Source organism: Carassius gibelio, chromosome B19, assembly GCF_023724105.1.
Source record: "Carassius gibelio isolate Cgi1373 ecotype wild population from Czech Republic chromosome B19, carGib1.2-hapl.c, whole genome shotgun sequence".
NCBI classification, from domain to species: Eukaryota; Metazoa; Chordata; class Actinopteri; order Cypriniformes; family Cyprinidae; genus Carassius; species Carassius gibelio.
The window spans coordinates 26,694,184-26,718,906 of record NC_068414.1 but is presented as its reverse complement, the minus strand read 5'-3'; the positions used below and the strand labels follow the sequence as shown (position 1 = coordinate 26,718,906).

Genomic DNA, 24,723 nt, shown 5'->3' with positions numbered 1-24,723 from the left:
TCTTTCTATCCCTTTTTGTCTCATTTTTTACCACCCACAATCATTGCTTTGAATGCGCTGACTGATTTAGCTGTGCTCCACCGACAAATCAATATTTAGGGAGATGAGCACAGCAGGACCAGGCAAGGTTTTGATAATTAAAAGCAATGCTGACGACGCCATAGGAACCTCGTGTGACCAATGGGGCTTATGTTGTGAATGAAATGGAAGTCATATATCAGCGTGATAGTCCTGTGTGAAGGATTTTTACAAACACTTCATGAAGAACTCAAGCTATCTTAACTGAACTGAATGCACTTAGTCTTCATCTCGTCATTGCTTCATCCTGCTGGAAAGACAATATAAAAAGAAGCATAACTCAACACAAAGTTGAGTGGCTCAACTTGACGACAGTCCACAGCTACTCCTGCGCAAATCATTTTGGACATTTAGCAAAACTGTTGCACATGTTTTTAAACAAAAGCTGAAATAACTTGTCACACACCCCCACACTCCTACACTCCCAGCATGCAATGCAAAGGACTACCTGACCTCCTGCCGTTGCCTGGGAGCCGAGTCACCCACACAGCTGGTGTGTGTGTGTGTGCGTGCATTTGCGTGCGCAAAATACTGGCACTGGCCCAGGATAAAGTTATCTGATACTGCACTGCCCCCACATCCATGAACAACAGAGAGGAGAGATGTGGCAGGCCTCCTCCGCAGGGAAAGAGAGAAAAAGAGACTGAGAGAGACACAGATGGAGACAGAGTGAGATCTGTCAAGAGTTTGAGCGTTGAGACTGTAGAAATGCTATAAATGTGTGAAGAGGATTCAAAAGTTTTTGATTCGAAACTCGTATGCATTGTTATGCTTGACTCCTGATGTACTGGTTCTCAAATAGTAATGGCAAACAAGTACTGCACACGTCTAGACCACCCACACATACTTCAGGGGGAAAAACTAATCAAAATACTTTCACATTTTAAGTTGTACTGCTTGTGTCCACTGTTTTCAAGGGACAGTTTATATAGAAATGAAAATACTACGGTAATTTACATATAATCAGTTATCCACCTTTATGACATTACAGTACAGACTGAAAAAAAAAAAAAAACGGACTCTCAATTCTAATTTGCACTACACATATTCTAAAACATATCATATTACACTCCTTCACGAGATATATATTTAGTTTTTAGCAATATACTAACAGATCTACATTTTTATTGTAGAGTTTGTGGTCTCATGCTGACAAAAGGCCATTGCACACTGAGTCCGCAATTCTCATCCGAAATTTTTGCATGTAAAAAAAAAAAAATATGACATTATGTCAATATTATCAATATTTCCTCTTTAAAAGATAAAAAGATCAAGGAAATATTGGGTCCATCCAAGAGATCGGACAACAAAATTTCTCACAAGACTCCATTTTGTATTGATTTGCAATTTTTTATTTTTGCATGATCAATTAATGGATTAATTACTTAATTAGTGTGCAAGGTTTCTGTGCGTGATTAACTTTTAGGATGTAGAATATGACTCAGTGTGCAAAGACCTTTAGGCTGCATTTATCTGATCAAATATTGGGACATTACGGTTAAAATTCACTTTTATTCATTTTTATTTTATTTTGACCTTTTTTAGAGCTTGAAAGCTTTTGGTCACCATTTACGGTCACCGTCAAAAAAAAAAAAGCATCATGAACATTCCACTAAACATCTTATTTTGTGTTCTATGGAAAAAAGTCATACAGGTTTGGAAAAACATTGGAATTTACACTGAACTAGCCCTTTACCTAAAAATAGGCACCTTGGTACAATACAAACTCCTTTAAAATGAACTTCAACAAACTAATGCATTTTTTTTTCAAGCAAATATGATTAGCTGAACTGCACATATCCTGCTGAGAGATGACAAAGAGATTTTTCTTTTCAGCAAACTCACAGGTGTAAGCCACTTTTCAGAGGCAGCGCACTGTCTCTTTTTCCCTGTCTGTAAGGCAGCAAGTGTTTTTAAGTAGAGTAAGCAGACTTTGGCAGAATTTGGCTGAATAATGTTATTGTTCTCAAACTCAGGTGAAGTTGTGCAGTTCACTTCAGATGTTGGCTCTATAATTGCTGAGTTTATTACTCGTATTACTATTGCAGTTCCAACAATAGAACATGGTGCTACCAACACCAAAGTCATACATTTGATTTCTAGGCAACGTTATTAATGTTAACTAAAACTGAAGCTAGTTTAATAAAAATAGTTTAAAGTGGAATAAAAAATATTGGATAAAAAAAAAAGAGATTTTTTTTTTTTTTGCCTTGCCAAATAATTGGACTAAAAAGTTTAATTTGAAGTACAGGTACTAATATTGCTGAAACTGAAATAAAAATACAGTTAATAATACAGTTGACAAAAGAGCATATCAAAATCACACACACACACACACACAAATAACAATATATAAATAATATTAAAATACCACTAAAATGTATGCCTTGAATAGAATGTAAGTCACTTTAGAAAAAAATAAAATTGCAGAATGTATATTTGACACATTTAAGCATCTATACTGCACTATTATTGCTGACATATGCTTTCAGTGAAATATTTTATAAACCTAGTTTGACACATCACACACTCTTCACTGCGGCCACCCACTGTAAACAGTCTAGAAGCGCGGCTGATCGCACCTGGGTAAGACAGTGTGTTACTGTAGAGTTGCAGTAGTCAGTACATATAATCACCTGGAGAAAGAGACGAGAAGACAAGAGGAAGAGGTCTGAGACAACTGCATCCACAGCCAACTTTGTGTATATGTGTTTGTGTGAGGGAGTGTGGAAGAGACAGAGAGTTTAATTGTCCCCTGCTTGTCCTAATTTGACACGCGCTGGCATGTGTGGGTGAGTCGTGTGTGTGTGTGATACAAGTTACCGTTCACTCCTCACTTCCCTGCAGTCTTCCCATAAGCCCCTGTGTACGAGCGCTGACTGACACACCTTACAGGCCTAATGGAGGGCTGGCAGAAGAAGATGGCAGCTCTCAGAGACTGCCAGGGGGATCTGCCGCAGGCAAACACAGCTTCATACACCACCCTCTGAGGAAGTGAGAGAGATAGAAATAAATACATCAGCTCTACCACTCCACGTAAACAGTCAAACAGGCAGGCTACACACTTTCCTGGTCTCTTTCGCACACACACAAATGCTCGCTGTAGTGTTGGCGAAGTCTGTGGCATCTAAAAACACGACGTAGAGACTTTCGAATGCTTCCACTGAAGAAAAGGCAGTTCTGGTCAGTAAAAAATGACTTCAGACTGGGACCCAAGAAGTATTTTTTTTTCTCTCTTTTGGGGAAATCAAACCAAAATGCATTGCATACGTTTATCAAACGTAGACCTTGTAATTGTTAATCAAAATGTCTTCTCACTGGTGCTTAATGACAGACTTTTCCAATTGTTGAGTCTGCTTAAACCTGCCTCCTTTCTTACGGTTGACTGCAAGCTTGCATTCCTGCCTCCATCCAATCAACAACTGAAATATATAACCGATATAGAAGTCTCCACCCTATTTTTTTGTCTATATGCCATTTTACACAGATGTCAATAAAGAGGCAAAGATCTTCCACTTGCGACTTTAAATATGTAGACGTCTTGTTTCAAAAGGAAATGACAAGAAAGAAAACTGCACTTGTCAAACCATTTATTGGGGTCTGGACCATTTATTGGATGTGTGAGATCCGAATACAGTGAGAGTACACTAACTCAAAATGCAAAACAAAACGAGATTAATAACGCACTCCACCATATGGACCATTTCCTTATATGGAGGATCTGTAATACGTTCTTTAGCACAGTTACAACAACAGCTCTCCAGTGACCTCTACTACTCGAATCAGTTTCATGATGTAAAGCACCTGGGTTAGAAATACTGGCCCAATTTCTATATTTGTTTAATTTTTATATCTAATAGCACATTACATTAAATTTTTATGATGAGGACAGTCTCTATGGAGCAAGTTAGGGGTTACTTTGCTCAAGGGCACAAAGGTGGCCTCTAACAAATCGTGGCATCTGTAGTCCAAACTGACCAATTGTCTGATTATCAACCCAGATTTCTTTCTTTCTTTCTTTCTTTATCTTTGACCTCCATAACTGAGGCCTTCAAGGCTCTTTGAAGAAATAGTTCACCTAAAAATTTAAATTCTGTCATCACTTATAATATATAATTTCAAACCTGTCTTTCTTCTGCAGATCAGAATTTGAACAGCTGTTTATACAGAAGTCAATGGGGTCCAAATTCTTGAATTTTCAAAAAAACAAACAAACAAAAACACAACAAAACATAAACGTAGTATAATAGTAATCCATACAACTCCAAGGCTTAATTCAAGTCTTCAGGAAAAAAAATGTAAAGTGGTTATTTCACTCTCAAATCAAATAAAATCACAGTATTAAGAGCCTAAATCAAATATGACATCAGCTGCATCAAACCTCATTGGTTCTTGCATGTTACATGAATTAACACCATGACATCATGGAACCAATGTTACTGTTGTGTCATCATATTTGATTTTAGCTATACACACCTAAATTGATCAATGATTTGGTTTGAGATAAACGCACAGACACCGCTAGGCTATAAATCCAAATCAGTTCGGATTGTTTAATCACTAAAGCACACTATCCCTAATTAGGAAGGAATTGTCTGCATTTACACGGCGATATAAGATATGTCTGATTGCAAATCAAACGTAAAGAAATGTTGGCATGTTCAGTTTTACGGTCAGTGCGCATTATGCCCTGAGAGGGTTGGGTTTAATTGTAGCAGAGTCAGGTATATTAAAGAATAATAGGATGACAGAGGGATCGGTGTGTTTAAGATTTGCCGACACCTCGGGACAGTCATGCACTAACTACACATCTCCTTTCTCTCCTGTTCCCTCACCGTATTGATCGGTCTGTCTGTTCTTAATGGTCCTGTTAAACACAGTCACTGGCCACTTTAGTGTGGCGAGGCCCACTTAGCAATAAAGCTCTCGGAGCTCTCTTTAAAACTGCCGCTGAGCCAGGAGAGAAGCTCAGGGTCACTTGGACAGAGAAGCTCGGATTTTATCCCACACCTGGTCTGAATGGAAACGGGGACAGGTGTGGAAACAGTGTTTCTCAGCGCAGTCGGTGTCTGGTTAAGTGGATTAGGAGGGCATTTGAGGTTCTGAGAAATTCTGTCTTGTTTTTGTGCTCCTGTATGCATTCCCTCACATTTTAGAATGCACACACACACGCACGCATGCACGCACACACACAAACACACACACACAAAAATCAATCAGAGCTGCCTTTGACTGACGTATTGATCGGGTTGCATCTAAACTCTCCCTCTTTCTCCTCTGATTTCTTGCTTTTTGTCTATCTCTCTGTGTCCTTAAGTAAATTATCTTGAATTTTGAGGAGGACAGAGCTGTTAGTTCAAGCATGTCATTGCTGAATCACTGAGACAGAATCACACTTTGCTTTAATATCTCGATAGTCTCTCATAAACAGCAGTTTAATCCCATAGACTCCAAATTCATGCAAAGAAAAAGCCTGAACAGGATGTCCATAGAAAAGACAACATTTAATTGAACTTTTTGTAAGTGCAAAAAGTGCCAAAGTCCACAAGTGCACAATAAAATAATTTTGATTTGCGCTATTGTGAATGTCCAAGTAAAATCAGCACACGTTATGCTATTTTAAGTTCAGAGTATATTATTTACCAGTAAAGGCTATTTCTGTGTGCTATAGCAATATAAAAATATTATTTACAAGTTTATGATCAGTACGATTTTTTCAAAAATTTGAAAGAAGTCTCTTATGCTCACCAAGGCCGCATTAATGTAATCAAATATCAATTAAAAACTGTAATATTGTAAAATATTCTTAAAATTTAAAATACCTAATTTACATTTTAATTTATTTTAAAATGTAATTCATTTCTGTGATGGCGAAGCTGAATTTTCAGCATCATTACACTAGTATTCAGTGTCACATGATCCTTCAGAAAGCATTATAAAATGTTGATTTGCTGCTAGATAAACATTCCTTATTAATGATTATTTTTGTGGAAACTCTTACTTTATTTAGTATTTTTTTCTGAATAAAAAAACTCAAAGAATAGTCTTTTATAACAATCTTTTACAACATTATAAAAACCTTTAATTACATTTTTGATCAATTTAATTCATCTTCACGGTTCAAAAAAATCTTACTGACCCCAAACATTTAAATGGTACTATACATATATCAATATGCATTTACGATAAAAGAAACATCTGAAACAAAGTGCAAGCTTTAAAGGAAACATAACTGAAACCTCCATTACATCTCCTCAGCCATGAAAGAGCAAGACAATTTTCCTCTGGGAATGATGGAATATTGTTTAACGTCTTTCAGAAAGGTTTCACTTCGGTTTGTTGCTTTGCAAATAATCAGACGTGTCATATGAATGTAGTCTGTAGGGCAAGCGACATCATTGCCCATTTCAGAAAGCAGATCTTGACCATGCCCTGGAGGACCGAAAAGCCAGCTAATCGGGAAACGGAGCAAAACTCAACTCAACAATTGTACATACAAAAGGACAAGATAATTCCACTGCAAAAGCGAGCATGTTTCTAAAGATCTCTCTCTCTCCAGAGCCAAATCTCCTCATCTGGCAGGATGGTAGCTCAGTACTCTTCAACTACACTTTATCTCAGTAGAGAGAGAAAATCAGAGAGCGAGACAAAGAAAGAGAGCGTGACTGCAAATTGCGCAAAGAAGGGGAAATCGGGGGAAAGAGAGAACATGTTCTGAAGCAAACAACTGTGTTTGCAGTACATTTAGAACAATGCTCTTATGGGACGCCGAGTCGTTATTAAACGGAGTTGTCTTTTATTAGTTGAATGATATGAAACATGACAAAACAGCTACTCAGAGAGGATCTGCGATTCATACACTCCCACTGGGATTTCTATATAGGCCATGAGCTCTCCTCTCTCCCATTTAGAGGAGAGAGAAAGAGAACGAAAGAGAGATCCAAGAACAAACGGAGTGCAAGAAAAGAGGATAGAGGGAGCCTGAACGAGAGTGGGCAAATGAACAAGAGAACAGATCCAAAAAAGAAAGAAAGAAAAACATGGGACAGAAAGTGAAGAGAGATGATGAGAGACTGCACACTGTTAAATGCACTGACTATGTTTTAGGCATATTTTTTTGTTATAGAATCTATATAATGTTAATTTACCAACCTACCTGAACTAACTGCTTTGTAATTTTAAATATACAGATCAACTGAGACCGCCATAAAAGATTCTTTTCAATTTCAAATAAATGCTGTTCTTGTGAACCTTTTATTCATCAAAAAATCCTGCAAAAAATAAAAGAAATAAATATCATGGTTTCCATAAAAAACATTAAGCAGCAGAACTGTTTTCAACACTGGTAATAAAAATAAATGTTTCTTGAGCTCTAAATCAGCATATTAAAATGATTTCTGAAGGACCATATGACAGTTATTTTACACTCAGTAATAATATTTCACAACATCCCCGTTTTAACAGTATTTCTGAACAAATAAATGCAGCATTGATGAGCATAAAAAATCTACAGAACAAAACTTTTAACAATAATGTACATGCATCCCAAATGTAAGAAACATAACTAAGAAAAGCCTTATGCATCACATTTAATTTGGTGCGTAATAACATTTCACATATGTATTCACTTGTTAAATATAAAATTGTTTTACCGTTAACCAATTAACAGGTTTTTTAATTAAGCACATTTACATTATCTTTCCAATAAAATTACTAAAAATGTGTTACAGTGACAGCAAACGGAGCAGAATACTAATATAGGAATAGGAGAATATATTCATAATAGCAAGAAAGCATCACGATTCTACAGATACTTGTCTAGGTGGAATAGATGAGACAGAAAGAGAAAGTAAATGTATGTTAGTAAAACTCTCCGGTGTGTATTAATAGTAAGACTCCTGGACTGGAGTCCCATGAGCGCAGGTTTCAAGCGACAACGCTGAGGCGATATAGGACTCAGGGCAGACTCTAAAGCAACACAATCCCATAATAAGTCCAGTGAGGCGTTACCCTGGTGACGAGCGCATGTGTGCCTCCTTTACATGCTGAAAACCAAACAGCCGTTACGCTGCTACTCATATTATAATATGTTGCATATAATATGCTGCTAAATTAATAAATGCATCACAGGGAATCACTGAGCTACAGTCTTAACTAATAACCATTATAATTAATTATGTTGACTATTTAAATTTAGATGTACATATAATGGTTCATTTTGTACAATTAATTACATATATATATATATATATATAAAAAAAAGCATCATATAATTTAATCCCACTAAGCTTCAGACAACATATTACAGGCAACACACCTTTCTAAACACACACAACTTCTTAACTTGGGGCATTTTAGGATGCCAACAATGCATTGATTTTTAACACTTTTCGTCTATTCAATCTCTTATATGTCTGCCACAATAATATTGTGTCTTCTCAGTTAATATTGACATGTGAGTATTGCATGGCTCTGATCACCACATCTGGGTTTATTTTATAATAACAACAACCGAAGGACTGTACATTATGCCTTACATAAATTGAACTTTCATTATATTAAATTATTATTGAAGCCTCAAATGACTCTGACAACAAGACAAAACAAAAAATCTATGAAAAGGCTTTGTCTAAATGATGCTTTCTGACAAACACTTTCATTACATGAAACTTGAATGGATAGTCACCGCAGGCCAGTCATATGACGGTCACACAACGATGCAGACAACCTGACTTTTGCTGATATTGACAGATTTGGCAATAAAAGTCATAGCAGAATATACAATGTTGTGTCTCGGTTCGAATGTCTGTAATGATTGTGTTTAACACTGCTGACAATGAAAACAAGAGCAAGATGTTTACTGACAATTTCTGAAATGAACAGTGTTGCTTTAATTATTAATTAAAGCGAAGCAGTGACTGTGTGTGTGTGTGTGTGTGCGCGTGCTATTGTTCCCAGCAGTATGACAGGATCAATAAGCTCCGGATAATGATGTTGTCAGTAAATGATCAGACCATCTCCGGGGCACACACAGCAAACACCATTAGTGACAATGACTGCAAACAACATCCTTTTGTATGTAAGTGTACGTGTATGATATATGCACAATGAACGGTTCACAGAAATGCACCGTTGTGTGTTTGAACACATCACTGCTCTGGTGGAAGCAGTGTGATGGTTAGTTACTTAAAGGAATTATTCATCCAAAAATGAGAATTTGCTGACAATGTACTCACCCCTAGGCCATCCAAGATGTAAATGAGTTTGTCGTTTTTTTTTTTTTTTTAACAGAATAGATTTGGAAAAATTTCGCATTATCTCACTCGAGTCCACCGACATATTTAGTTAGAATAATTTTGGACTGTTTTCACTTGTAAAAGATTGTTTATATGTGCATATTTCTCTCTTAAATTAAGACTAGATTACTTTTTCACTGGAGAAAAAAATATATATTTATCATGAATTCGTATTTTAGACTGAAGCAATAGTTTAAAGTTAAAAACAAATCAATGATGAATTTTTGTATTAAAAACATGCAGCATTTCGATTTACAATACTTTAACTGATGGACTAGAGCCGTGTTGTGTACTTGCGAGTTATTGTGATGTTTTTATCAGCTCCTTAGACTTTCATTCTGACGGCACCCATTCACTGTAGAGGATCCATTGGTAAATCTAATGCTACATTTCTCAAAATCTGTTCTGATGAAGAAAAAAATCACATGCATCTTGGATGGTCTGAGGGTGAGTAAGTTTTCAGCAAATTTTCGCTATTGTACTCTTCTAGCAGAGTTTTTTGGTCAAATTAGTGTCCAATTTTTTATATTCTAGTATAAGTTTTATCAAAGCAATAAAACCCTGCTGTGCAGAAGGACACAAATGCAGCTTTGGAAACAAACGCAACTCCTCTTAATGATAGATATTTGAAGATTGCATTCAGAAATATATTAATTCTAATGGCACTACAAAGGTCCCAATAAATAAACAAACAGGTGCGTTACAATAATGTATTACAATGTACTGTAAGTTTGAGTATACTGTATGTGTCTCCTCCATCTGTCTCTTTTGGGCCATACACTAATGCAGATATACGCTTACTGTATGTCCTCGATGTAGTGATGTATGCTTGTCTGCTGACAGTAGATTTCTGTGGTAGTAATAAAGGTAGCCTGATTCACAGAATAATTACCATATGCAAATGCTGCTGATTTCAGTGCCAGTATTTTATAGATGGCTGAGTGGAGCTGTTTATCAAGAGAGAGAGAGAGAGAGAGAGAGAGAGAGAGAGAAAGAGAGAGAGAGAGAGAGAGAGAGAGAGAGAAAGAGATTTTTTTATTTTAACAAATATAATTCACCACACAATAAAATTACAATATAAATTTTTAAAGAAAACAAACACAACTAACAGAAAACAGAGCACATTATAACACCACATTTCCTCAAAAGAATAATGTTTATAATTTTCATATGATTATAATATTTAAAATCAATACGTATCTATCAGAGAGAGAGAGAGAGGGAGAGAGAGGGAGAGAGAGGAAAAAGTAGGTATTTACTTTTTAAACTATTTAGGATGAATGGACACAGAAAAGTCTACTAAAATGATATTTAGCACTACTTCAAGAAAGATTAAGAAATAACGAATTTTATTTTTTACTATGCTATTTTTCCTTTTTAAGAATACTATTATTAACAGTGATTACTATTTATATTCATATAAATATGCAGTTTTGTTCTTCGCACTATGATTATTATAAATGTATTACAATATAATACAGCATAAAGCACATTTAAAAACAACCAAAGTTGACCAAAGAGCTGTACAAATAATTCTATTAATACTAACACTAATATAAACAAACTAAATTTGATATCTATTGTTATTATTACTCATAGTTACACTAATTGAGGTTTTATTTTTTTTAATAATATAATTATTATTAATATAATAATAATAATAATAATAATAATAACAAACAGACCTGGGCAAAGTCTCATGATTATGACCAATAAATTCAGGTAAATGATGGTACATTCTGACTTACTGCGGTGAGTTTGGTTTGATCTGGTCCCGTAGAGTGGTAAACGACACGAGGGCTGTTTCAATCCTCATCACTGAGCTGTTAATTAAAACTCCCTGATATACTGACCAGCGCTCCATGTCTCCTTCCTGACAGGAGCCCTCCTCCCCCTCTCCGTTTCCATGAATTAGGAAGGAAATGGATCATTTTGATTCTTTTGTCCTATTCAGGAACACAAAGTACCAAATGTGAATACCATAGAACTGGGAATTACAAAAAGCAAGGGATCTCTTTTTTACTTTAACATTTATTATTTAGTCATTTTCAAATTTTGAGGCTTTAAGGAACCGATTTATTCAGACAGGACAGAGTGGATTCAGCCCTTGAGCTTGCGCACTACAACTGCAGCACTCTGCAAATCTCTCTCATTTTCAAAGTCTCTTTTTGTCTCGTACTCTCTGGAACGGAGAGGGTTATTGCAAGTGTTGCCAAAGGTTGCGTGACAGATGCCAATGTCGCCCACCGTGACAAACATGTAACACTCCGAATGCCTTTTCCTGTCCCCTGATAGAGCAGCTCTCACCTCTCATAGAGAGAGACTGCACAAACTCAATCACGCATCACGTTCTTCCCCTTCCCTCATCAGTCTCTCCTACTTTCTGTCTATATCTCCTCATCTTTTTATTTCTGTTACCTCCTCTATTTCTCTTCTTTAACTGCCCTCTAGACATGCTCCTGCTCAGATGAGGAAGATTTCTCATGAGGGACCTTATTAAAAAAAGCCTAGGTCTGTTCTGCTGAGAGGTTCAAGCGCAGCTAGCCAAGCATGCAAAGCCAATAGAGAAAGGCACAAATGCCAGACAACACTTTGCAAATGATAGTCGGCAGTAATATAACAGAGAGCACAAACAAAGAAAATAGAGAGATGTCAGGCGAGCTGAGGTATATGAACAAGTATGTCTTTATTTGTTTCTAATTACCTAAAATTTTTAATCAGCATTTATATTTAAAAATACCTATTTTGTTTAGGGTCACCAAAAATCATGTCCTCACAATTATATTGTTCCAAACCCATACGTATTTCTTTCTTCTGTCCTGAACATCCTGAAGCTTGATGAAATTGAAACTAACCTGCAAAAATAATCTCTTTCTAAAAGTTCCAGTATGTTTTCATTTACAGTTTACAATTAACTCCTAAAAGATCAATGACAATTTCATTCCTCATCTGAAACTTTTCCGAAGCTTCATGCACATTCACATAGGTCAATTTTAAGTGAAGTTACTTCTAAATAATAAAATCGTAAAAAAAAAAGAAAAAAAAAAAGAAAAAAGGTTGAAAAATAATGTTATTTTAGTATCACCAAGATTTGTGTTAATATTTTGCATTTTTTTCGTTTTAATTTTGTTTTAATTTTACGTTTAAATAAAATTTTGCCTTGGTGTATGTATAAAATCTGTTGTTTTCTTCTCTTTGGTCTTATGTCAACTCATGCACCAAATAAGCTAGAACTGGTACTAGGCTTCCTCAAAAAAAAAAAAAAAAAGGGTCACCAAAATGCCCTGATCCCAAAAGTCACGTTATCAATCAAATCATTAAAAAAAGTTAATTACCTACAAATGAAGGACACCTCTGATTCCATAGGTCATTATGCACAAGTCTGCCATAGCTACTGTCCTACAATTCAAATAGAAAGTGTAAAGGAGAAGAACAGATAAAGAAAGAAAGATAACGTCACAGATAGACAAAGAGACAAAGATCGAGGAGTATAGCGGAAGTTTGCTCTTGTGTCTGCTCTTGAAGAGGATGTGTCGCATTTGACAGCCTGCCGCAGAGAGCGTGAGCTCATCTCTCCTGACAGCTCGGCGTTCCCGTCCTCTTCCTCAGGTGCTACAGATGGAAAGCCTGAAAGAACGGAGACGACTTACAAGACAGTTTGGAAGGGAGCATCAATATTTCATCACAACTGCGTTTACACTCGCAAACAAACAAAAAAGATTGCATGTGGAACTTTCCTGCGGCGCTCCCTCCTCTCCGTCTTTGTGAGCTTTTCTTTCTTGTCTGAACATTTGCTTTCAGACAGGTATGGGATTTTAAATAAAAATTGATAACAGGTCATGTTGTTTTTCCTTTTGTTTGGTAGAAAGTTTGAGCAAGCAGTAGTAAAAGTATGTCGTGCAAATAAAATAAATATATGCACCTATAAAAATAGAGTGATTTACGGTGCTTTCACAGCCTAGTCTGCAAGAGAATGCAGCGAGTAATAAAAAAGGAATCGTTGTAAATCTTCCTAACTTTGATTACATCATTAGAAATTCATTTCTCATTCACAAACATGTGATCTTAAATTTAGCCCCAAACAATTCCTTTACCACGTTAAGAAAAATTACCGTGGTATCCGCATTTATTATTAAAACTTTCCTGGTTTTACTGCGTATGATTCATCAGTATATATTAAAACCAAAATTTCGAACATTTTCCAAATGTAGTAATTTGTTTAAACAACTTTGTTTTAGCTCAACTTTGTTTTAGCCCCATGATGAAATATCCTGCCTCCATTTGTTCTCAGTGAATATGATTTTTACTCATAAATGTGTCAGTTACTGAAGTAAAATGGATTGCAGACAGGTGAATGTTGAAAAGATTTCAACAAACCCTGCTTTAAGAAACATTAAACCAGTCTGGTTTGTTTTACTGCAGGCTGTAAGACCAGTTCAAACCAGCAAAGCAGCTTTTCTCAGCTTGCTGAAAGAGATCCTTTAGTAATTTATTATGAATTTACAGTTTTATTTTGTTATGAACTATGGTTTATAATAGTAAATGTAAATGATAAAAAGCCTTATCTGTTGTGTCATATAGTCTGCACCACTTTATGCTGCAGTAATATTCATCTGAATAAGTATGCCATCTAATAGCATACGTTACCCATCCACATTCGCCGTTTCATTCATTGATATTCATTACAGGACAAAAGGCAAGCATGAAGTAAATACATGTGATCAGTCAGCGCTTTACTTATTCACTTCTCATGGGATCATAACCTGCACACACAGGCCCAGAGCCTTGAGGCTGTTCTATTAGAAGAGACACGCCATCACGTCTCCAACTGCGAGTCTGATAAATATCCCCTCTGACTTCTGAAGACATCATCTCTCTTTTTTTAATGATAATCAAGCAAATGCACTTCCCTGCTCAGGATGAGCAGCCAGGGTCTATCTGAGCGAGCACCGACTGAACAAACTCCCCGGCGACACGTTGTCACGAACATACGCTTTCCTTAAGTTGCCACAAAAATCTTTCTTTGAATCCGTGTTTGTTTGGCTTTGAATTTGCTCTGGCGTTTATCACAGAGATACGGAGGAGCGGGGAGGGGAGACGGGAGTCTTAAAACCGCAACGTTGGAGCCGTGATCCCCAACAGTCTGTTGCTGAAGAAAGACATCGAGGCCCGTCGGAGAGGAATTAGGAGAATGTATAAACGAGTTGTTTGTTGCCTGTGTTTTGGAGCGTTCCGCTCCGCTTTCGTCGTAAAGCTTTGAAGGTGGTGAACGTCTTTTTGAAGAGTGAAATCGAGTGTGTTTGTTTTACATTCGGTTGAGGTGTCTGTATCGCGTGGGCTTCAGATCCCTCCTGGTGCGTGTGTGTGTGTGTGTGTGTGTGAACCTGTAAGAAAATGTGCACAATCACACATTATTCCGCATACAAACTACACAAACAACATCTACACTACTTTCTTGCAGACTTTCTAACTCTCAAAAAACATCATGTTTAATCTTCAGAAACCTTAAAGGTATGGTTCACTCAAAGATGAAAATAGTACCTGTCATTATTTGCTCACCTTTTTTCTTTGGTGGAACACAAGGAGACATTCTGCAGAACATCTGAGCTGCTGTTGAAAGTGGATGGTGATTTTAAATGTCAGGCACCTACAAATAAATAAATATGTGAAAAACCTGTAAAAAAAAAAGTACACAATCACACATTATTCCATTTACAAAACCCTTTAACAACAGCTTTACTAATTTTGTGTGGACTTTTTAGCTTTAACTTTCACAACACATCATTTTTCATCTTAAGAAACCCTAAGGACCAACCCTTTTCACAAGACTGACCGCGTTTAACGGTCATCAGCATTGTAAATCCTCAAAAGTTTTTGATGTTTTGATTTTTTTTAAATGTATGTACACTTATAACACTATACATTGCATTACATCACCTTTGCATCAAATATAAAAAAAAAAAAAAACATTATGTGAGAGTGTTTCTAATGCATTGTCTATGGGAGGTAATGGTTCAATTTGATAATGTATAGTTCACTTAAAATGGCTAATCCTGTCATCATATACTTACCCTGGCATCCAAACCTTCTGTGGTGAATAAAGAGAGAAATTTTGAAAGTGAAAATGAAAGTGAAAAGCGGTTTTAAATAGCAAACACCAAAAAGGAAAAAAGCACCGTAAAGGTAGTGAACCATTAAGAAAATATGCACAATTACACAATTTCACCAACAAACTATAATGCTCACAATTGCAAAAATAAACAAATAAACACTCACCTGTTTATGTGAATAACAAAAGGAAAAGCCATTTGTTTGAGGTAATCTTCAATCCAAAAATTACCTCAAAAGAGGTAGCGAAAAAGAGAAGCGCCATGAAAGTTAGTGGTATGCCATATGATAAATAGGTGAGTTAATGATGACAGTACTTTAATTTTATGATCATACTACATTTATTTTAATGGTCATATTACCCCAATTTTACAGTCTCTGCACTGGCTACCTACCTAAGTTCTGTATCAGTTACAAAAAAATTATTACTAACCTACAAGGCCCTTAATGTTTTAGCTCCTGCTTACAGTACCTAACTAGTCTTGAACCACGCTACAATCCATCATGCTTCCTAAGGTCACAAAACGCTGGACTTTTGGTAGTTCATAGGATAGCAAAGTCCACTAAAGGAGGCAGAGTTTTTTCACATTTGGCTCCCAAACTCTGGAATAGCCTTCTTGATGATGTTCAGGGTTCAGACACACTCTCTCCGTTCAAATCTAGATTAAAAACGCATGCCTTTGGTCAAGCATTCAAACAATGCATCTCATAATCTTGAACTGCTGTTATAGGCTATCTGATCAAATGCACATTATTATTCATTAGCTTGGGGTGAACAAATCATTTTTGCTTGGTTGGAACAGCAGCTACGCTAATTATGTCTCTATTTGTGTTTTTTTTTTTTTTTCTTGCTACAAGTTTGATTGCAATATAATCACTGCTGTTAATAGTTTTCATAGTCTGTTTGATTACATCATTAACTGAATTTGACTGTACATTTCTGCCATATGTACATCAGTTTGACATGGTCACAACTGATTAGCTACTACTAAATATATTGTAGAAACTAAATTTTCTGTAAGCTGCCTTGCATCGATTCGTATCATGAAAAACCCTATACAAATAAACTTGAATTTCATTTTAGGGTGAAATTCTCCTTTGATATCAAGTCCAACTGCACATTTGCTAGTGGAAGACACACACCTTACTCTGAGTGGTGGAGATCAGTTTTACTGAGGTTGCAGATGCAAATGTGGAAATTTTCAAGTGTTACAAAACTCACATATACATCAAAGTCATCTCTTAATCTTGAATTATCTCTCTTTCTCACACATGCTCATTTTCTGCACTAACACAGTACTTTTCATCATGTTTTGTCAGATAGGGAAGACACAGTATTTAAACACTTGACCCTCTGTCTTTAGGCATTGAATGCCAGAGAGTATACCTCCAAATCAACATGCGGCACTATGTTCTTCCACTTCAAGAATCTAGACAAGCAACTTTCTATTTAACATGAAAGAAAAAAAAAAAAAAAAAAAACAGCATGCAGGTTCAGTCCAACATAAGGGTGAGTAAATCATGTCAGGATGTTAATTTTGGGGTGAACTAATCCTTCAAATCTGGCCCCAGAGTTGGATGTCTTAAACATAAGCTGTAGCTTTGTTTCCCCCGGCCACACCTGACTTCTTGCTTCCTGTTGAGTGAAATCAAGATAGGAAGTCAGGCGGGAATGTCCTGCTCTGATCTCTCAACATTCAACTGGCGCTTTTCCAAACTTCAAAAAGATCCAAGCGACAGTGGTTTTGAAGGAGTCGAAGCCGTCTTGCTTTTAGTTATCCAGACCTTATGAAGATCTTCACTAATGATTGAAAGTAGACAAGGAGAAGGAGATCATTTTTAAGAGCTGGGACTAGAGCCAAATAGCTACATCAAGCCGTTTAACAGCCATTCATTCTAACGCCAAAGTCAGGCGGGTCTTAGAAACTCTATCGAGAACATTAATCTGCAGACTGAAGGAGAAACAGACGACCAGTGCATGTTGAAGAGGGACATATTCGTCCTATATCTACTCATCCCTTTCATCTCATGGCCATTGAAACAGCCATCTCCGGGCTTTTCTCCGTGTTAATCCTCCTCATGCTGCCCGTATGCCCGCTGCCCCTCGTCTAACCCCCCATCCGAGGCACTTTGATGGTTCTCCAACTCAGTCTCTCATCCACAGAGTTCTACAGACTGGATCTGACTCATCGTCCCTCTGTACAATCTGTCTGCTCCTGCCATCCCTCCATCTCTTTTCCGGCTCACGATTATTATTTTTTTTATGCAGCTTTTATCTGCTTTCTTTCTTTCAGCCACATTATTTCCCCATTTAGTGCGCCTGCATTCTGGCCATCATTGGGGATGGTGTGTGTGTGTGTGTGTGTGTGTGTGTTGGCCAGGCAGCTGCAAAAGGCGTCAGCTCAGAGAGCTGACACGATGTGACAGCTCTGGATATCTCTCACTGGCACTGACAGTTGACAGATGGATACCACTCACACACTGTAAGGAATAAAAGAGAGAGAGCGAGAGAGAGACAGAGAGAGAGACAGACAGAAGCCCTGAGGTTGATTCTCTAGCATTACTCTCTGTTCATAGGGCCAATGTTTGATTGAGTGCTGCAGAGAATAATAAACCTTCTCTAGCTAATACTGTGCCCGAGCTTCTTTCTTATTCCCTCTACCTCGTTTCTATCAGACCCTCTCTTTTTTATATTGCTAGAATGACATGTACATACTTGTATAGAATATAATAAACATTGCACTTTAAATCAAAACAAAATAATTTATGCATTTATTTATGAGGGATCATTTGATTACGGTAGATTACAAAACTATTCAATTTATTATTTAAAAGTCTTGACAATAATAAAAAACGATTTTAAACTCTACAAGGAAAATGTGGCACTTGAGGGTTAAAGAAGTAGTTCACCCACTTTTTTTGTATTACTCATTTAAATGTGTATTATTAGTATTCTGTGCAAAAAATCTTACTGTTAAGTACTCTAAGGTGCAAAACTAACAACAACCAACATTTTCCTAGCATTTTTAAATATATAGATGAATATATCTACATATTTTTACACATTTTAACATGTCTAGTAGTTTTATAAATTACATTTATGATTAAAAGGAATTAGCAATAAACAACAGGAAATTTATGTTGACCTATATTAATAATCGCTATAAATATACAGCAATCCATAATTCTGCTTTGTTTCTAGAAATATAAGATTTCTTGCCAGCCTGTATGTGGGTTGTCACTGTATCTAACAGCTGAAAAATTGAAATGTGACAGTATCTGAATTTTTTCTGAAATTCCCATTTAACCATGCCACTCTAAGCTGTTCTGGCTTAGCTGTTGATGTCATGACAAGAAAGAAATTATAAATAAAATGTTTCATGACATGAATTGAAAAATATTACATACTGATTATACAAAATGAGTCAGAGAGACTAGCTACTATTTTGTCATGTGTTTGTTTTATCAAACTCAAGCAACTTCAAGTGAGAAATGAAAGTTTACCAAGTTCTCTGATGACAAATGGAATGTTTATCTGGGTAGATACAGATCTACCATATTCCTAAATGCAGAAGTAAGCCTATGGATGAGACTTCTGGTTCATTAATCGCAATCGAAAAAAAAAAAAGTTTTCTTTACAAACTAGTGTGTTCATAATTAAGATAATACACTAAAATAATATGGTAAGACCATAGAATGTATAAAAACATGGACGTAGTGTCCGTGATGTCACCCATTGGTTTCCGAAGAGCGTTTTTGAAGGGCGGAGGTGGCCATCACCATCTTGGCAGCGCGTCACTCACGTATAATCAAAAATTGGCAAAAAGGCAGGAGCTGGTTGCTGAAGCCATCAAGTGGCCACGCCGTTAATTATGTGGATGTGTTATAAAAAAATAAAATAAATCACCCCCCTCACAGTTGTCACGAAGGTCAAAATTTGCTATATAGACCAAAAACTTACATTTTGTACTGGCTGTAAAAAAAAAATATATATATATATATATAAAAATTGTTCCCGGCAGAACAAACTGGCTGCTTGAGCTCCTAATTTTGTGACTCAAAATAACAGCTTCAATTTTACTGGACAAACGTGGCATTAGGTTGCCTGAGCAGGTTAGCCTACTTTTAAAAGAAAGCAGAACTAGCATCAAGTTTTGACCTAAACTGTGAAATCCGCCACACTAAATTTCAGTGTTTATAAAATGATTCTAAAAGTCATCAAGTTTACTGCGGTTTCTTGCTGTTTCAGCCGATATTTTCTCTGCACTGCCATCTGTCATTTTGGAGAAAAGTGCAACATGCTTCTTGAATGCAGTGAGCTGTAAAGTGGCAAACAAAATTATACAGTAAAATATAAAGTCTGTCCTTGCAGACTTAAACATTTTGATATATAGGCTACATCATAACATAAAACCAAGATACTACCTAAAGACCACAAAAAGTCACAGAATTTAAGTTTACATGCTTGATGTATCAGCAAGCCATTGTAGTCCTTATGTTACAGTTTACATGGAAAACAGATCATTCTATACAAAATTAACAGCTTGTTATTAAGGAAAATAAAATAATTTTACAAATGAAAACAAGACTAATAATAGCGGTTACAAAATTGGTAGGGACTATTCTGTAATCATGCTCTTCTTTATTTTTCTACCCCTTTTGTTTTTCTGAATGGTCTCTGTGAGCCTGACAGCTTTAACGTACAATCAAATTTGTGATCTAATGCAGGGGAAAGGCTGGTTAATGCCCTTAAAACAACATATTTCATTGGCACACAACAGATGTCCTTATGGCAACATGATTGTATTCTCACATATGACATGAGTGACAAATCTTGGCTATCTGTGCGGTAGGTTTGGCTCATCTGCTTGCTCGCAGACTCTTACAAAAATCTCCCTCTCTCCCTCTCTGATTTAAATGAGGCACTGTTTCAATGTTAGCTTGGAGCCATTGAGCCAAAGACATATTGCCATCAAACGCTGCCATCACTGGCCTGTCACCCCCTGTCTGTCAACTGTTACTTAGCAACAGCAGAACACGAGAGAGAGGCTAATTTGAGCCATCCTGAATCCATCTGCTTCTGATTTCAGCTGCAAAAAAAAAAAAAAAACATTACTTCCACCCAGTCAGTGGTCATAGTCATCGCAGAGATGTGCTGAGGAACGTTAACACGCCAGTGAACAGAGATGGGATTTTTTTTTAAGGCTGTGGTAAAGGCGAACGGTTTAACAGAGTTAAATGAGAAAGAGACACATTGGAGATGGGGAGGATCAGATAACGAGTATAAATGAAGAGCAGAGAGAGGATGTTGGGACAGATAAAAGAAGAAAACAAAAAGGAACGAATGATAATTAGAGACAATTGATTTTGGAAATTCATCCAATGAGCGAGATCTATCGGCCCTATTACTATGCAAAGAGAAGAACAGGAAAATAATGGTACAAGCATTTGCGAAAAAAGAGATAACAGAGAAAAAAAAAATAAGTAGGAAAAGGGGGGCTTCTGTTTTACCAAAGAGCTCCATTTTCTTTCCTCCAGCAGGCTCACAGTGTGGATGAATGCCAGAGAATCTGCCCCATGGGCCCGGCAGTCTGTCGCTCTGCTCCAGATAGTGGGAGAAGAGAGCTGTGCTAAACTACACTGATCTACACCACTCTAAACAACTCCACACCACTCTTTCCGTGCCGCTGAACACCAATCAAAAACGGCCTGTATATCACTCTGTACCATTCCTCCGAAACCTATATTTCTGTCGGATTCTCTCCATGCAGCTCTAAATCCCTCCATACAGCTCTGTGTTGCTCTACACAGCTCTGTGTTGCTCTACACAGCTGTACATGTGGCTCTTCTGGCTGGAGAGGCCAGGATTATTGAGATGTCGTGTTCAGGGAAATTAGACACTTTTTGGACCTAATCCTCCTTTGAAATGTTGGTCATGCTGTTTGGGCGATCTATGAACGTTTCTAAAACATGTTAAAGGGATAGTTCACCCTAAGAATGAAAATGCTGTCATCATTTAATCACGCTCATGGCGTTTGAAATCTGTTTTTGAGAACACAAAGTGGATTATTCTGTGGCTTGTGTGCTATATTCCAAGCCTTCTTTTCAAACTTCTTCACCGCTAAACATGATGATGCCCTTGCAAGGGACCCCGTTCCTAAAGTATAAAGGCAGCTATATATTTTCATGCATAAGAAAACATTAATTACTACTAATAATAATAATTATTAACATAACACATTCTTATTGTATTTTCTCTTATATATTTTACCCAAGAGTTCCTGCTGTTGAAAACCTGAAGAAATAAAATGTATTATTATTATTACCATTACTAGTAGTTAAAATTGTTAGTTCTAAATATATATATATATATATATATATATATATATATATATATATATATATATATATATATATACACACACACACACACACATTTATTTTGTATTACTGTTAAAAATCCGAACTCTCTCTTCTCTCGATAAATATATAAAACTATAGTGTCAATAGAATAAAATACATGCAATCAATCATGATTTACAAACAGTATCTAAAATAAAATGGTGATACTGTCCCTATTTGGTGCACATTTACTCATGCTATTCATTTATTTATTTACTTGATTACTAACAATTATTATTATTCATCAAAAGTTTTCATGATACACACAAGAGACAATTAAGTTTGTGTTCAGTTTTTTTCTTTTTTGGTCTGGAACTTGCCTTGACGATAAAAAAAAAAAAAAAAAGTAACAAAGATGCCCCTTGTTAAAACAATTTTCAGACCATGTTGATGCTATGAAGATACCTTGAACTTGAAGTTTTGAGTAATACTTCCATGTACTGATGGTTCTGACAGACGTTGGTGTGTAGATGGCAGTATTAAGGTCGGCTGTGTTGCGAAGCAATCAGAGAGTTTTGACGGGTGGGGTCCTCAGGAGGTGACACCGTTGTTTGATAACTTCAGTCATTCTACTCTGCCTCAGGGTGACAAACCGCCGGAGATACGAATCGCTGAGCGAAGGGTTAATATCATGTCTGCTTTAGATTATGAAGACATCCAGAGGCACAGAGGAAGAGGAGGAGATCCGCCGTAGAGGAAATTAGAGATTGCCACATGACAATGACCTTACAGGCCCATGCTGAGATATCATCGCATCTTCAGTTGGGATGGTAGGGCATGGATTATGATTATGCTCGATGGAGTCTTTGATTTACTCTCTCTCTTTCTAAATATATATTCCCGTCTCTCTCTTTATTTCAAACTCTCTCGCTCTCTTTTAATCACACAGGTGACACTCTGATAAAATTCAGCTCACAGTGCTGGAGGCAACATAGCAACACATGCTCTCTCTCTCTCTCTCTCACACACACACACACACACACACACGCCTGAGACTCTGTTTGTTCCTGGGGTAGAGCTCACTGTTAAATACATCTCTTTGTTACCTCATAACTCAACTCCCTTGTGCATTGCTGTAAGTTAATTAACATGAATGAATACATCAAGTACGAATATTCACAGCCTCAATTATGCAGCTAATGCCTCTTCAGAAAAAAAAAAAAAAAAAAAAAAAACTTTTTTGAAAAAATTCAAAAGAATCTAAAGAGAACTTTAAAATGGATTATACGTTTTTTTGGATGTGCTTTAGAAATTTATATATGGTTTTTTAAATAGTCATTTAAATTCAAAGAACAGTTTATCCAAAAGTGAAAATTTATTTTCGAATTTGTAAGTGAACATTGTATAGTTTTAGAAATTGATATGATCATGTGACACTTTATACTGGAGTAATGGCTGATGGAAATTCAGCTTTGCATCACAGAAATAAATTATATTTCAAAGGATATTCAAATAGAAACCATTATTTTAAATTGTAATAAAGTTTTGCAAGTAATAATAGTTTTAGTTTTCTGTATTTTTGATCAAATAAATGTAGCCTTGATAAGCATTCATAAAGAGACTTCTTTAAAAAACATTACAAGTCTTACTGATCCCAAATTTTATATATATATATATAATATATAATTATATATATATAATTATATAATTATATAATTATATAATATAATATTCTGACTATATAATACTATTCGGACCATAAAAACCTAATGTATATGATACTCAACCAAAAACACATATGCAAATATTAACTAGTCAAGTAAATTCTTTCGGCATGATTCACTTGATTTAACCGTGGGTTTTTACATTGCAGTCACACACAGTTACACTCTCTCTCTTATTTTTCATGCGAATGGAGTTTCTGCATTAGTGCGGCCCATCTGCACCCACTCTCTGTGATTGACAGGTGTACATGGATGCCACATCAGCTGCCAATACCTGGAGACAGTGATGTCACAATGGCTGGTCTCCCGGGAGACCCTGCTCTCTCGTTCTGTTTTCACACATGAAAGAAGCCATTTCAGGTGACAGGAAATGGGGTGGGATAAAAGGAAAACATTTGGACTCCATGGCGCTCTGGGAAGCCCGAGGGTGCAGCTTTGATATCAAATGGATCCGCAGACATGATTAAATGCAGCAATCTGAAACCAGCACAATACTGGAGAACCAAATATGTGGCAGTGGACAGCTAGTCATTCTCTCATACCTCGTTTGATTGAACTCTCCTATCCTTTCTACCTCCCGTTTGGTCATAAGAGAGTGAGACTTAAAGGGATAGACCCTGATTCTTTCATTTTATTCAAAACCTGTATGACGTTCTGTGTTCAGCGGAGCACAAGCAGATATTTTGAATAATGTAATTGTCGCTCTTTTTCAATGAGGAACTTCAAAAGCTTTAGAATGAAAGAAGAAGAAAAATCTATGTATGTATGGTCAAAAGCTGTCCATATGCTTTAAGTGATATATTCAAAGTCATGCTGAGTCTTCTGAGTCATTGATTTGAACTGAAGAAACGAATCAGATTCTTGAACTAGAAGCTAGTTCCTTAAAATGACTCAAACAAATGATTCATTTGTATGTCAGACATTAGTGCTTCACTTATGAATGTGAAAATATATTTTCACTTTTGGGTGAATTATTTCATATAAATGAATTCAATTGATTTTTTTTTACAAATATATGGACATTCACTTCACTGGTTTGCACTATCTGCCATGTACCTTGCGCTGCTTTATTTAATTAACTTTTATTTTTATTTTTATTATATGTCTTTTTTACATTCCATTATTGTATAGTTGTATCTTATATTTTATATTTGATCTAGAGTTATCTGTATGCA

The 24,723-nt window shown here is 36.3% G+C and overlaps 1 long non-coding RNA gene across 1 annotated transcript in view; it reads right to left on the bottom strand.

The window, feature by feature from the left end:
- Positions 1 to 2,295: 2,295 nt before the first annotated feature.
- The window catches only part of LOC127979763 (uncharacterized), a 65,769-nt gene continuing 43,341 nt past the window's right edge, over positions 2,296 to 24,723 (bottom strand). Inside the window, exons 3-4 of the long non-coding RNA XR_008158865.1 lie at positions 2,902 to 3,064; positions 2,296 to 2,714 (exon numbers count right to left, since the gene is read on the bottom strand). This is a non-coding gene — a long non-coding RNA (uncharacterized LOC127979763). The remainder of the gene's footprint in view (positions 2,715 to 2,901; positions 3,065 to 24,723) is intronic.